The 12,646-nt window shown below is 33.5% G+C and overlaps 1 long non-coding RNA gene across 1 annotated transcript in view; it reads left to right on the forward strand.

The window, feature by feature from the left end:
• Positions 1-9,214, forward strand: part of LOC105748181 (uncharacterized) — a 58,017-nt gene extending 48,803 nt beyond the window's left edge. The window contains exon 4 of the long non-coding RNA XR_001119864.2: positions 9,128-9,214. This is a non-coding gene — a long non-coding RNA (uncharacterized LOC105748181). The remainder of the gene's footprint in view (positions 1-9,127) is intronic.
• Positions 9,215-12,646: the final 3,432 nt, after the last annotated feature.

A 12,646-nucleotide genomic window follows, 5' to 3' on the forward strand; every position in this document is an offset into this window, starting at 1 on the left:
GTTGGTATATAGTTTCATGTCCTCTGCATTTCAAAATGTTGAGGAAATGGATCCATCGTGCCCTTTAAAAATGGGAAAAATCCCATTGTTTATCCATTTGAAGCACAATACAAAAGGCACAATCAAGGGACATATATGTTGAAACCAACAGTTTCTCCAAAACTTTCTAGGAGTATGATAAAGTTCAAATGTACTTCAGTAAGTTCCTTAGAAAAGATTTGATGTTGAATAGTCTTCTTAAGTCATTTCAAGTACAAGAGCTGCCATTAAGATGTCTGAGACAAATAGTTGCAGACTGGGTATTTTTCTGTAATTGTGATCCAATTTCACACTGGTTTTAAGGTCATAAATGCTCAAAGGGTATTCCTGGTATATGATCTCAGTCTCCAACAGATGAGACTAGTGCTCAAGAGTACATGTTGCAATGAGACTATCTTCAAAATTGAAGAGATTATTATGGAAGTACGAGCAGGTTAATGTGTTGGGAAATATACAAAAGATTATTAATAAAGCAGAATGAACATAGGAATCAATTGCTTAAGTGTCATAGGTTACTGACATCTTCATGGGGACATACAACCTCTTTTAGACTTCACTTGTGCTTTTAAAAGCTTTTGAAAGAAATACAATTGACTTAATCTATCATGTGTACAGACTCATGATTCTTTTCCTTTGGACAACAAGGAAGACTTTTTTTTCTTTTAATTTTCCACTATTGGACACTATTTCCAAAGTTTAAGGGCTATAGAACAAGTGAAATAGCTTTCATTTTATAGTTGTGGCAACGCTACCCAATCACAGTTGTAGAGCTGGTTATTCTTTAACTTCTCTTACACTCTTGGGGCCCTCTGCCTTACAAGACATAAAAAAAGAAAATGAAGTTGCATTGTAGTAGAAGAGATTAAAGCTACATATAACAGTTTCTAGACAGGAAGAATTGTTAAATTTTGAACACACTAAGGGAAGCTGATAAATCAATCCTCTCTCCCCCACCCACTCTCACCTCTCTAATTGCTTTAAAGACATTTCTTTCTGAAGTTAAACTGGCTGGTATGCTTAATTCTGTTTTAGAGATTGTCATTGTTATACACGAGTTAGATGAAAAACACGGTATCTTAAACTAGAAAAAAAAAGATATTTAAAATAAAATAAATCAAGTTACATGGATATGCCACCTTATTCTTTTCTTCCAAACCATTAATAATTACCTTAGGAAAAAATTGCTAAGCAATCCAATTTGCTACTTTGAACCCCCAATTTTTTATTGAAAATTTCAGGGAAAAAGAAAAACCTGAGTCACTACAAACAGATTCGCTTATGCTAATTGCATTTATTTGAGACAAAACTCAAGTACTTACTTCTCATCATCTTCATCACTGGGGACATTGGAAGCAATCTATTCCAGTAGAAAGCTGAGATATAAAATACAGAAATATTTCCTGCTAAAATTTTGGCTCAAGGAAACTGAAAAAAAGGAACGCATAGTCTTTTTAGCATTACCATCTCTTTAAAAGCAAACACAGATCTCCCCAACAGGTATGCCAATACACCCTGATGTATGCAAACGGACCAGGAGTGTGCCAGAATAGTGATGCCTGCAGCCCTCAGGGCTTCTGGGTTGGGCCTGGGGCCCAGACCTTCCCCAGCTTTCAGACTCTGCAGGAAGAAGCCTTCTTTTTGGTTTTATTCACCCCAGTGTGCTATACAAATGCTACTTTCAATGAGTGCTATGATGTGGAAGAATTTAAGAAACCCTGTTGTACAATATACATGGTAGATGTTGATGTCGGTGGTAGTGTTGGGAATTATCCTAATTTCAATGATAAATACTTAAATGTGGGCTCATAAAACTCCTGGAAGGAAAAGAGGTAACTTCTCTTTTTAATCTACTAGTTTTTAAAATAGTTTGTGTTTGATGCAGTCATCTTCAAAACATCCCAGAAAAACGTGAACAGTAAAGGAAACTATTAAATGCTTTAACTTTCTTATATTTACAGCATAGTAATTAGTAAAACTCCCTCTCACTCCAATAAACAAGACAAAAAGGATATTTATTTGGATACCCTGGCTTTCTACTTTCATAAGTCAAGTGCACCATTCCATAGACTTTAAGACCACTGCTAATAAACACCATTTTCTTGTTTTATTTTTGCAACTACAAGTGGAATTTTAGGGAAATTCCAAAAGTAAGGTAGTTCTTTTGCTTTTTGGTGGGTGTATTATCTATGTAAGAGTCTATATAATTCCCATTTAGTGGCCGATATATTTCTTCTGGTCTTTGGAAATACACTCACAGAAATCACCATGACGTTCTGGGCTCTTGTTGAAAATTCTTCCATTTTCCAAAGCATCCACATCTATAAAACTGTTGGTTAAAAACCGCCATGCTTACTATTTTGTTTTTAGTTTTTGTATTTGCAGTTCTATTTTTATTTCACTATGGTCTTTTATTGTCTTTAGATTTAATTTAGTAGACTTTGCCTTTAGAATAATTTCCTTGTAAAAACGTAGTAATTAAATTTTAATGTTACCACAGAGAAATGAAATACCAAGAAACATAAGCCTTGACTACCGCACAGGATTTTAAAAATAGAGTAGAAAACATTGTCTCAAGGCCATCATTTTAACTCACCATACTTCATAGAAACATTAGGTGTACTAAAAAGTTGACAATGTTTGAAGACACTTTTGTTATCATAAATAAATATTTACAAGTCATTGTAGCCACCTCAAATTTCAGTTTAACATCCTGTAAAATGCAGACAAATTAACACAGTAATTTTAATGTATAGATGTTAAATGCTAGTCAATATAACATCATTTTATAACTCATTTAATTTCACAGCTTGTGAGGTAAGAACAATTCTCCACACTTCACCATCCTGCCTCTACAGCTTGAAATATTTATAGGATTATCAATGTGAGCAGAAAAATGCCAGGTTTGAAAGATAAAAATAAGAAATACAATGTATTTTCACCTAAAATGATAGGGCATTTAATAGTCAGAGATTCTGGGCTAGGCTTAGAATAAACTCTTCATAAGAGTTCATGTAGGATATAAACAGGTTTCACAGGGTGAGAAGTTGTGCCTGATAACCTGGATCCAACTGTTATACTTTCAGTTTTCAGTCAGACCAAAAACCTCAACACTTATTTTGATGATGGCTCTTTGGGGAAGATTGTTTTCAATTTGCATAAGAGCCAAGTGGCTATGAAAATTACTCTTAACTGGAGAGTTCTAGAGTCAAGCATGGTGAGTTGGGACAGATCACCTAAAAGAATGCTGAGATTATGTGAGTATTGCTGTATCCCAACACCTAAAACTATACCTGGCACATAATAGGTGTTCAACAAATAGTTGTTAAATTAATAAACAAATGTGGGGTTAGAGAATGATTTCCCTTAGAATCCTTGACAATTGGTCAGAACTCTCCAGATCTGGTGACCCTGGACCCAGTCATTTGTTCCCAAACTCCTCCTATCTGCATTCAGTTAAATCTCAAGTCAATTATCTGCATCTACACATGTGTAAACTGTGACCTCCACTAGAATCCCAGTTCCTCAAAATTCATGGAAGGGAATGACTTTAGGGTCACATATCCCAGCTTTCCACACTGAGCAGGCATCTAGTCTCCAGATATTAACTATAACTCCAAGAGATCTTTCCCAAACCTGCCTGGACAAGAGAATCAATTAGAGCATTATTTTAAAAAAATTAAAGATTCTCAAGTTTTCCTTAGCAAATTCTAATTCCAGAAATATTCATTTTAAAAATATACCTCATTTATCCCTCCAGGGAATTTGGGATTAACATATACACACTACTATATATAAAATAGATAATCAACAAGGATCTACTGTATAGCACAGGGAACTCTACTCAATATCCTGTAATAACCTATATGGGAAAAGAATCTGAATAAGAATAGATATATGTATATGTATAACTGAATCACTATGCTGTACACCTGAAACTAACACAACATTGTAAATCAACTATACTCTAATATAAAATAAAAACTAAAAAAAAAAAGCAAGACACACACACACACCCACAACTCCACCTTGGATGATTTTTATCAACAGGCCCAGTGTGTGAAATGCTTTCCTAAAGCACCCATCTGCATTTTCAAACAAACATCTCTATTAAAAAACTTCCATGAACAAACATGACTGCCCAAATTTTGGCATAAGTGGGCTACAATAGACATCTATATTTATTCAGTTCTGCAGGGTTTATTCAAGAATATTTAATGAACCTCCTAAGTGGAGCACTTCAGGGAGAAAAGTGAAAAGACAGGATTTTTCATATACTCCTAGAACTAAGTCCAGGTAAAATAACCCTGGAGTCTTGATTCATTGTGGAGTGAAAGGCAGGCACTGAAGAGTTCTGAGCATGAGTGTGACATAATCAGATATGAATGTTGGAAATATCACTTTGGGAGTGAAGTCAGACATAGAGTGGGTGGGGACATTTGACTTATGCCAGGTAAGTGCTAAGAAGGTTATTTCTGTGATACAACCAAGAGAGGATGAGAACATGCACTGGAATGAAGGCAATCCAGCTAGAATGGCACAGGATTGTTTCCAACCAATTTCAGCAAACAAGAATATTAGACTAAGATTATCAATCACATTGAAAGTCATATTTATAAAAGAAATAAATAGATATCAGCAAGTACCTAACATTGATAAGTCATGCTAGTAGTCATTGCTTCAAAAATATTAATCAGGGCTTCCCTGGTGGTGCAGTGGTTGGGAGTCCGCCTGCCGATGCACGGGACGCGGGTTCGTGCCCTGGTCTAGGAGGATCCCACATGCCGCGGAGCGGCTGGGCCCGTGAGCCATGGCCGCTGAGCCTGTGCGTCCGGAGCCTGTGCTCCGTAGTGGGAGAGGCCCCGGCAGTGAGAGGCCCGCGTACCGCAAAAAAAAAAAAAAAAAAAAAAAATTAATCAAGTACTTATATGTTTGTGGTCAGGTTGGAGATATAAATGTGTATACAGTACATATGACACAAACCCTGCTTTCAGGGGTCCACTTTTAGCAAGAGAATCACAATGAGGCAGAGACAATTATCATAATATAGTATTTAAAAGAAGGTCTCTAATGATATTATTAAAAAATATCATCATATTAAAGAAGGGGATGCATTTAATAGCTTAGAGAATATTTATGTGGGAACATATTGAATAAACGATCCTTTCAGAAATTGTCATTTCTTGAATAGTCTTCTGTAAATTATGGAATGGTTTCATACATTTATTTACAATCCATTCTCCTTGAAAAGGAGTGGTGGGTGGCAGGGTGATATTTCTGGTCATAATAAACAGCGAGAGGCATACAACTCCAACAGTAAAATTAAATCTATAAAAAGCACAGAAGACTTCCCAGAATATTATTTACAAAAATCACCATGTTTTGGATCAAACTTCTATTTAAAATTGCTTTTCCATATTACTCTATTGAGGCTTCCTACTTAATGAGATGTCTGGCAGGGAAGATTTGGAGAACATTTATTTAAAATGCCAGAACTGCTTTCCCCTTGCTAAAATGCTAGCAAGATGCTTTGAAAGTGGCAACCCATTTGCAAGACATCATTGTCAAACTTCCCCTAAAGGAAAAATGTGAATAGATAGCAAGAGAGCCGTGAATCAGAGTGTCAGTGCCAAGCTATGCTATTGAATTTCCACAAACATGTTCCTAATTTTGCAATTACTTCTCCATTTCAGGAATGAATTCCACCTTTTGAATTATTTTTTACTAATGTTTAATCTCACATGATCCTTTATCCTATCATTCATCATATTTTATCATTTGTCCTACTCCTAAATAATATGTATGTAAGCAATTAAAACAATTTAAAGATTAGCCAATCCAGCACAAAAGTTAATAAAACAAACTTGCTTGGCCACAATCAGAATGCATTCCAAATTGAAACAGAAATAGTATACGTTGTCTGCCAGATTGGATTATCCATTGGGCTAGGTAGTCTCTCAGTGACTCTACGTATTTCTATGATACATCTGACTGCACTGTATTGATGTTAATTTGTTTTCACATCCACATCATCTACCTTTCTTAATAGAGTATGTAATTTTGGAGGAGTCGTACTATGTCTTTTCAACTTTGTATCTACAGAAATCCCTGGCACAAAGTTATGCTCTTGATATTGTATGATGGTGACTGATTGACTGCCTAAAATAAATTAATGAGATTCTTCTCTGTCTGACTATTTGTATTGGGCTTATGCCCTTTTACTTATATCAGTTATTCAATTTTTGGATTGGCATAAAATTTAATTTGAAATTCTTTGAACTTATATGTGAACTGAAATCCATGATATAAAAATAAATACTATATTATTTTTTCATTCTAAAAATGAACAAATGTATTAATCAGTTCTGAAATTCATGAATATTTAATAGAAAATATTTATCTGAGTACTTGCACACTACTGGAATATTTTTTCAAACAGGAAGAAAAAATTACCAGCTCTAAGCTTGAAAAACTGTCATAAAAAAAATAGAAACCTAGAATAAAACTATTTGAAAGTAAGAGAAAACAGCTGCTGACTTCCAGAAATAATATAAGTATTCAGTAATCCCTTTCCAGTATTCATCCATTTGTTCAACTGCATTTTCTTCTAGTGTTCTCTGAAGGGTAATTAGGTAAATACTTAGCATTCTTATAATAATAATAAAAAACGTATTTTGCCGCTCAGAGAAAATACACAATCTAACAAGGGAAAGAATAGTAAAGAAAAGTATAGTTATGCAAGATCTAAGGGGAGGACGAGCATAAAAGAAGCAAATAACATAATCAGCTAAGATGTCAGAATGTAAATCAGTGGAAAACGTAACTGTACTTTAATCTATAAATAAGACAATAGCCCAAGATAATTTGTACAGTCTCCCCGTGATCTCTATTATCATTTATACTGAAAATAATGCCATATGAAATGTTGTCATTTGTATATGAAGATGGTGCTATGACCCATCAATAACAAATCTACAAAATTGTTTTGTTTTGGGAGTAGGAAAGGGTTGGCAATAAACTCATTCACACTCTCTTATCTGGTCCTCTTGTGAGCAATGGTGTACATTGGCAAGTTGAAGTTACAGCTGCAGTCAGAGAGCCTAGAAAAAAACAAAACAAAAATCTGATGAGTGAAAAATCAATCAGATTGTAATTGGTACATGAGGGAGATTGAATACCCTAACCTGACATACTAGTAGCAAGTTCTGACCAACTAAGCTCAAATATCCATATGGTGTCAAATAATACAACTACATTTAATCCAGTTTTAAAAATAAACTGGTGTCATTATACCTTGATGAATTTCACAAAGCATCCCCAGTTCCTTTTTATTGTACAGCCTTCAGCCTGTGCATTCAAAATAGAATGTCAGGCATCGCTTAACGCTACAACTATGAGAAAATAAAAGGAAAATACTTCGTATGTCTCACCCGTTTTTGGTGAGGAAACACAACCCAAGTAATATTTTGAGTGGTCGGATCATATGGGCCAGGCCAATCACTGACAGGTGAGTTTGATGTCCCCACAAAATAAATGAATAGGAATCAGTACATTTTTTAACTAAATGCCACCATCGGAATGTTGTAAGGTGTGTTTAAATGTTAAAGTATTATCCAGCACAGGTTTTATAGCCAAGCAAAAATAAAAACTATCACTGACCCAGAAACTGCCCTATGCCTTGTGCTATACACGTTCCTTATATAATATATTGTGCTTGATCCTGACAATAGAACTATGTGGTAAGAATCATCTTCATTTTCAAGGTAAACTAAATCTTGGAGTAAATAACTTGTCTAGAGCCAAAGATAGAGAAAGCTTCAGAATCTGGCCAGAAAGACTTACTCCAAATACCATGATCATTTTTATTTAAAATAAAAATAATATAAACATAACCAAAAAACTTGATAGAATTCAGATAATTTGTATTGTTTATACTAACAAATGGATATAACTATTGACCTAAAAACCCAAGTGGAGAACACGGATTTTTGGAGAACCATAATTTGTGACCAAGAGTTTTATAGATATGGGACATAATTGACAGAGATATCCTATTTTCTTAGTTATTCTAGATTTATCTTAGAGACTTTGCTAGACTGGCAGAATTCCTGGGTAGTTGCAGCATTCCAGTGATTCTAATGTTTTAAGAGATAGTTATAAACCAGAAACTAAACATCTGTTAGGCTAAAAATAAAAGCATTTCTTTTGTTAATTTACCCAAGACTTTTTAAAATGCCACTATCAGCATGGCTTATTAAGACCCCTATAAAAATAGATAGCCCAGTATTCATTGTATTAACTACATGCTCCAAGTGCAATCAAAGCAATTCTAATTTACCATTCTCCATGAATTTTTTCTGTCTGAACAAACTCGGGAACATTATTTTATTTACAGATTAGGTAGGTAGCAACTGAGAGTAAAGCTACATGCTATATGTATATACACATATGTGCAAACTTTCAAATAATTGATATGCATGTATGTAAGTGAATCACAGCAAAACAATAATTTCAAAAACAATTGGAAGGTTGGTTTAAAGGTTGTCCCTCTGCATTCTCAGGACCTCCTATGAATTCTACTATATTACTTACCATGTTGTATTGTCAATGCCGTTCTCCATAACCAGAGTATGAGCTTTATAAGGTCAGAGACTGTGTCTTTTTCTCTATGATCGCAGTGTATAATGCAGTTCCGGCATTCACTATTTACTTATTGAATAAATAAATATATAATATAAAGTAAAATATCAAATTACATAATGGCATCATAGGTTAATTCATATTTGCATCCCCTTGATTCATAGTACCCTTGAATTCTTGGAAATACATCTTTAGTTCACTTAGGAACAAATTTTATAGAAGAAAGTTATGTTTAATCATGTATAGATGAAATAGAATTATTACTCAAAAGCAACAGGAGCCACCTATAGTGCCCATGACAGAAGCTGAAAGGAGTTGACTTTCCTTGAATTCTAAGCAATTGTTGCATGCTGGTCCCAGGACAATAATATAAAGCCGGTAAAGTTTGTAGTTGAGGTGACCTTCACCCTCCATTTTTTGAACTTCTTTGACCTTTTGCCTCTGTTCCCAGGCATCCAGAGCCTTTGGGATGTGCTCTGACTGTCAATACTCTGATGTTGTGGAGAAAGAGCATAAGCTTTGCCTCCACTTGAACTAGGTAACCGTCTTGGGTGTGAGTTAATTTCTCTGACACTTAGTCCCCTCAGTGTAAATTTAGAATAATAATAATGTTCCTCTGGAAGAAAAGGTGTAGGCCTATATAAAAGGATGCAAGTGAGAATGCTCTGTAAACTATATGACATTGAATAGATATTTAATATTATATAAAACAACCTTAAAATTGGAGAACTTCTGATGTCCTCTCTGCTCTGAAGTATCTATGACCTAAATAACTTCATTCTCTCCCCTCATTTATCAGTGCAATTGTTGGGACAAAAAATAATCTGATTGTTGTCTAAATTTTTTCACTTTAAGCGAAAATACCTGATAAACATAAAACCACCCTAGCTTGTTGTTACTTTTAAAGAGGCGAATGTGAATCCAGTTATTCTGGAGGTTGCTGGGGACAAGACCCACTTTTGTCTAATCTGATTGCTAATCCCTACCCTAATACATACAGGGGTCTGAAAGGTGGCATCCTAGAAAGAAAAGAATATTCATCTCAGTTTAAGCCTCCAACACATAAAGGATGGTAATTTAATTTCCTGAAATTTCCTTGTCTGAAAGTTTAATTTAATAACAAACCGATAATAATTTAATAACAAACCAAGACACTAAAATAGTTTTGTATCAAATATATAGAATAGTGGTACTAACTACCAGATGACTCATGTTTCTATAGTGATTGTTAAAATTATATTTATGAAAGAAACCAAGTGTAACCATTTTAGCAATTCTAGAAAGGCATACTCTAAGAGGTAAAATTAAATTTAGGGAAAATAAGACCATTTATAATGGGTCGTTATGACTCTGAATAAAGATGATTATTGGTTCTGCTTAATAAAACTGTCATCTAACACAAAATAGCTATTAAGCTAAATTACATTACATTATCATTCTGTGATGCTACAAAATTCAATGCAAAGCTTTTTTTAAAAAAATAAATCCACAAGAAAAAAAGACTCAATATTAACTTTTTCTACAGATTTTCAAATGGTTTTAACTAAGGAAACAATGTAAAGAATTTTAAAAATGTATGCTGAAAAATGCTGCTTTTTACTAGAGCAAATGACCAAACATTTATTGTTTACAAATTTTTTAAAGGATCTAGCTTTGATATAATACTTGATAAGGGCAGGATCAGCCTTTCTCAAATTTTTCTCCTGTTATTCAGCTTTATTCCAAAGGTCTTCTCTCCTGTCAGTTTCAACTGTCCTCTCTACTGACTAAATCATGTAGAGGAATCTTTGGTTTACCTACCTCTACTATCATTTCAAAATCTGATTACACTCAGGTAATATTTCTCTAAATACTTTCTGTACTCCCAGAATCAACATCAAACATGTGAAAATACAGACTTCTAGACATTTTCCAAACCTGCTGAATCAGAAACTCTGTGGTGAGGCCTGTAAATCTTCATTTTAAAGTTCTCCTGAAGTGTTGTTTTTAATATCTCTGGTTTGAGAATCATTGTACTTGAACCACTGACAATTAGAAAAGACAACCTATCAATGCTTAGCATATACTATTGCTAAGTTTATCACTTAGTTGGTTTATATTTAATCTATACTGTAAACGCTTATTGAGATATACAATTTGCCAGGCTGTTTACTAGATGCTAGGGCTACTAAGATAATGATTCATCCTTTCTTGCATGCATCTTGTAGCTTAATCATAGGATTTTCCTCTCTGGAATTACAACCTCAATATTTTGGCATTATTTATTCAAGACTTAGTATAGAATCCTGAGTTCCCAGCTTCCACGAGTATAAACCAAAAACAGTTTTCAATCAAATAAAACAATAAAGTCATTGGAATAAAACAATAATGAAAAGTATATAAAGTAGACTAGACATAGATGGAGAGAAAATGAGTGAATAGGAAGATTGAAGCGTGCAAAATGCAGCACAAAGAGAGAGATGGAAAGAAAAAAAAAGGCATTAAAGAGAATTTAAAAGACGTGGAGACAAAAAAACAATCAAGAAGCTCTGACATATGTCTAATAATAATCCAAGTAAGAAACAATAGTGTTCATAGGGAGGGGGAAATCGTTGAAATGATGGCTGAAAAATATCTTGAACTGAAGACAGAAATGAGCCCTCATATCAAAAAGTTAGATAAAAAATAAAACAAATTATACTTAGTCACTTTTTGTCATGAATTGCAGAACATCAGGGACAAAGAGAAAATCTTGGAATCAAATAGAGATAAAGGAGAAATAAGTTCCTTATTTACAAAGGAACAATCAGACTGATAACAGACCTCATCATCATTAGGAGAGGCTAGAAGAGAATGGAGTAATAAATTCAAAGTGCTGAGGAAATAACATTCAAAGTAAAGTTAACATTTACAAAAGAGGGTAGAATAAAAAAGTTTAAAGACATACAATGACACACAGTGTGTCACTTGAAAGAAATACTAATGGACATATTTCATTAATAAATAAATAAATCCATAGAGATTTATTTATTTATAAATAAATAATTTATAAAGTATAAATTAGGGAGCCACTGTGCAAATAAGTGGGTAAAGTATATTGCTAAATCTAACTAAGTTTTAGGTAGAAATGACAGTAATATTACAAACACTAAGTTTTATTGTTTAAATACAAACTAGAACTAAATGATAGATAATGCAAATCTTTCTTAAGAGATTTATAAAAACAGATTGCCAACAGGCAATTTTATAGCTAAAATTAATTTAAGATGATATCAAGAGGCACTTGAATTAACATTAAATGTATAATCAAAAATCAGTTTATTTTCCTTTATATCATCATTTAAATAGCAACTTAAACTCTATGGATTTAAAAACAGATTTTACTGTTACTAGTTTTCCCTAAAAAGATTGTTTTGTTTTAAGCAACAATCAGTTCTGTTACATAGTTTTTAACGTGTAAAATATGTCACACATGTAATTGTTGAATAATTAGCTCTTCACAAAGAATGAAGGCCCTTGTCTTAAAAATCTTTCTTCTTATCAGAGAGAGTCTGCTTTTTCAAGTCATAGACATTAGTACTATTATAGTAAATAGTATCAACAAAAAGCAGTGGCCTATGTGGTAGAAAAAAGGGCAATTTATTATATAATTTAGAAAGTTTCTTATGAAGTTGGGTTGATGTGCTACAGATCAATTACTCTCATTTGTATCGTAGCTATATTTTTTAAAAATCACATGTTCTCTTAATTTTTTCATTGTTTAATATAGCATTTTCCCCTGAATTAAACAATAACAACAAATTTTGAGTAACAGTTCTTGGTAAAGTCAAGGAGGTAAATTCCTTTTTTCCTCTCTAAGAGATGTTTGGCCCTGTTTGTAAGAGTTTTTTCAAGAGTACAACAAGGAAATAATATGGACTTTCATATTTAATGAGAAATTCAAAGGATAGTCTCAGTTTAGTATTTATTAAAAAAAAAACTGTTGGCATGA

The sequence above is a fragment of the Orcinus orca genome, chromosome 1, assembly GCF_937001465.1.
Source record: "Orcinus orca chromosome 1, mOrcOrc1.1, whole genome shotgun sequence".
Taxonomy (NCBI): domain Eukaryota; kingdom Metazoa; phylum Chordata; class Mammalia; order Artiodactyla; family Delphinidae; genus Orcinus; species Orcinus orca.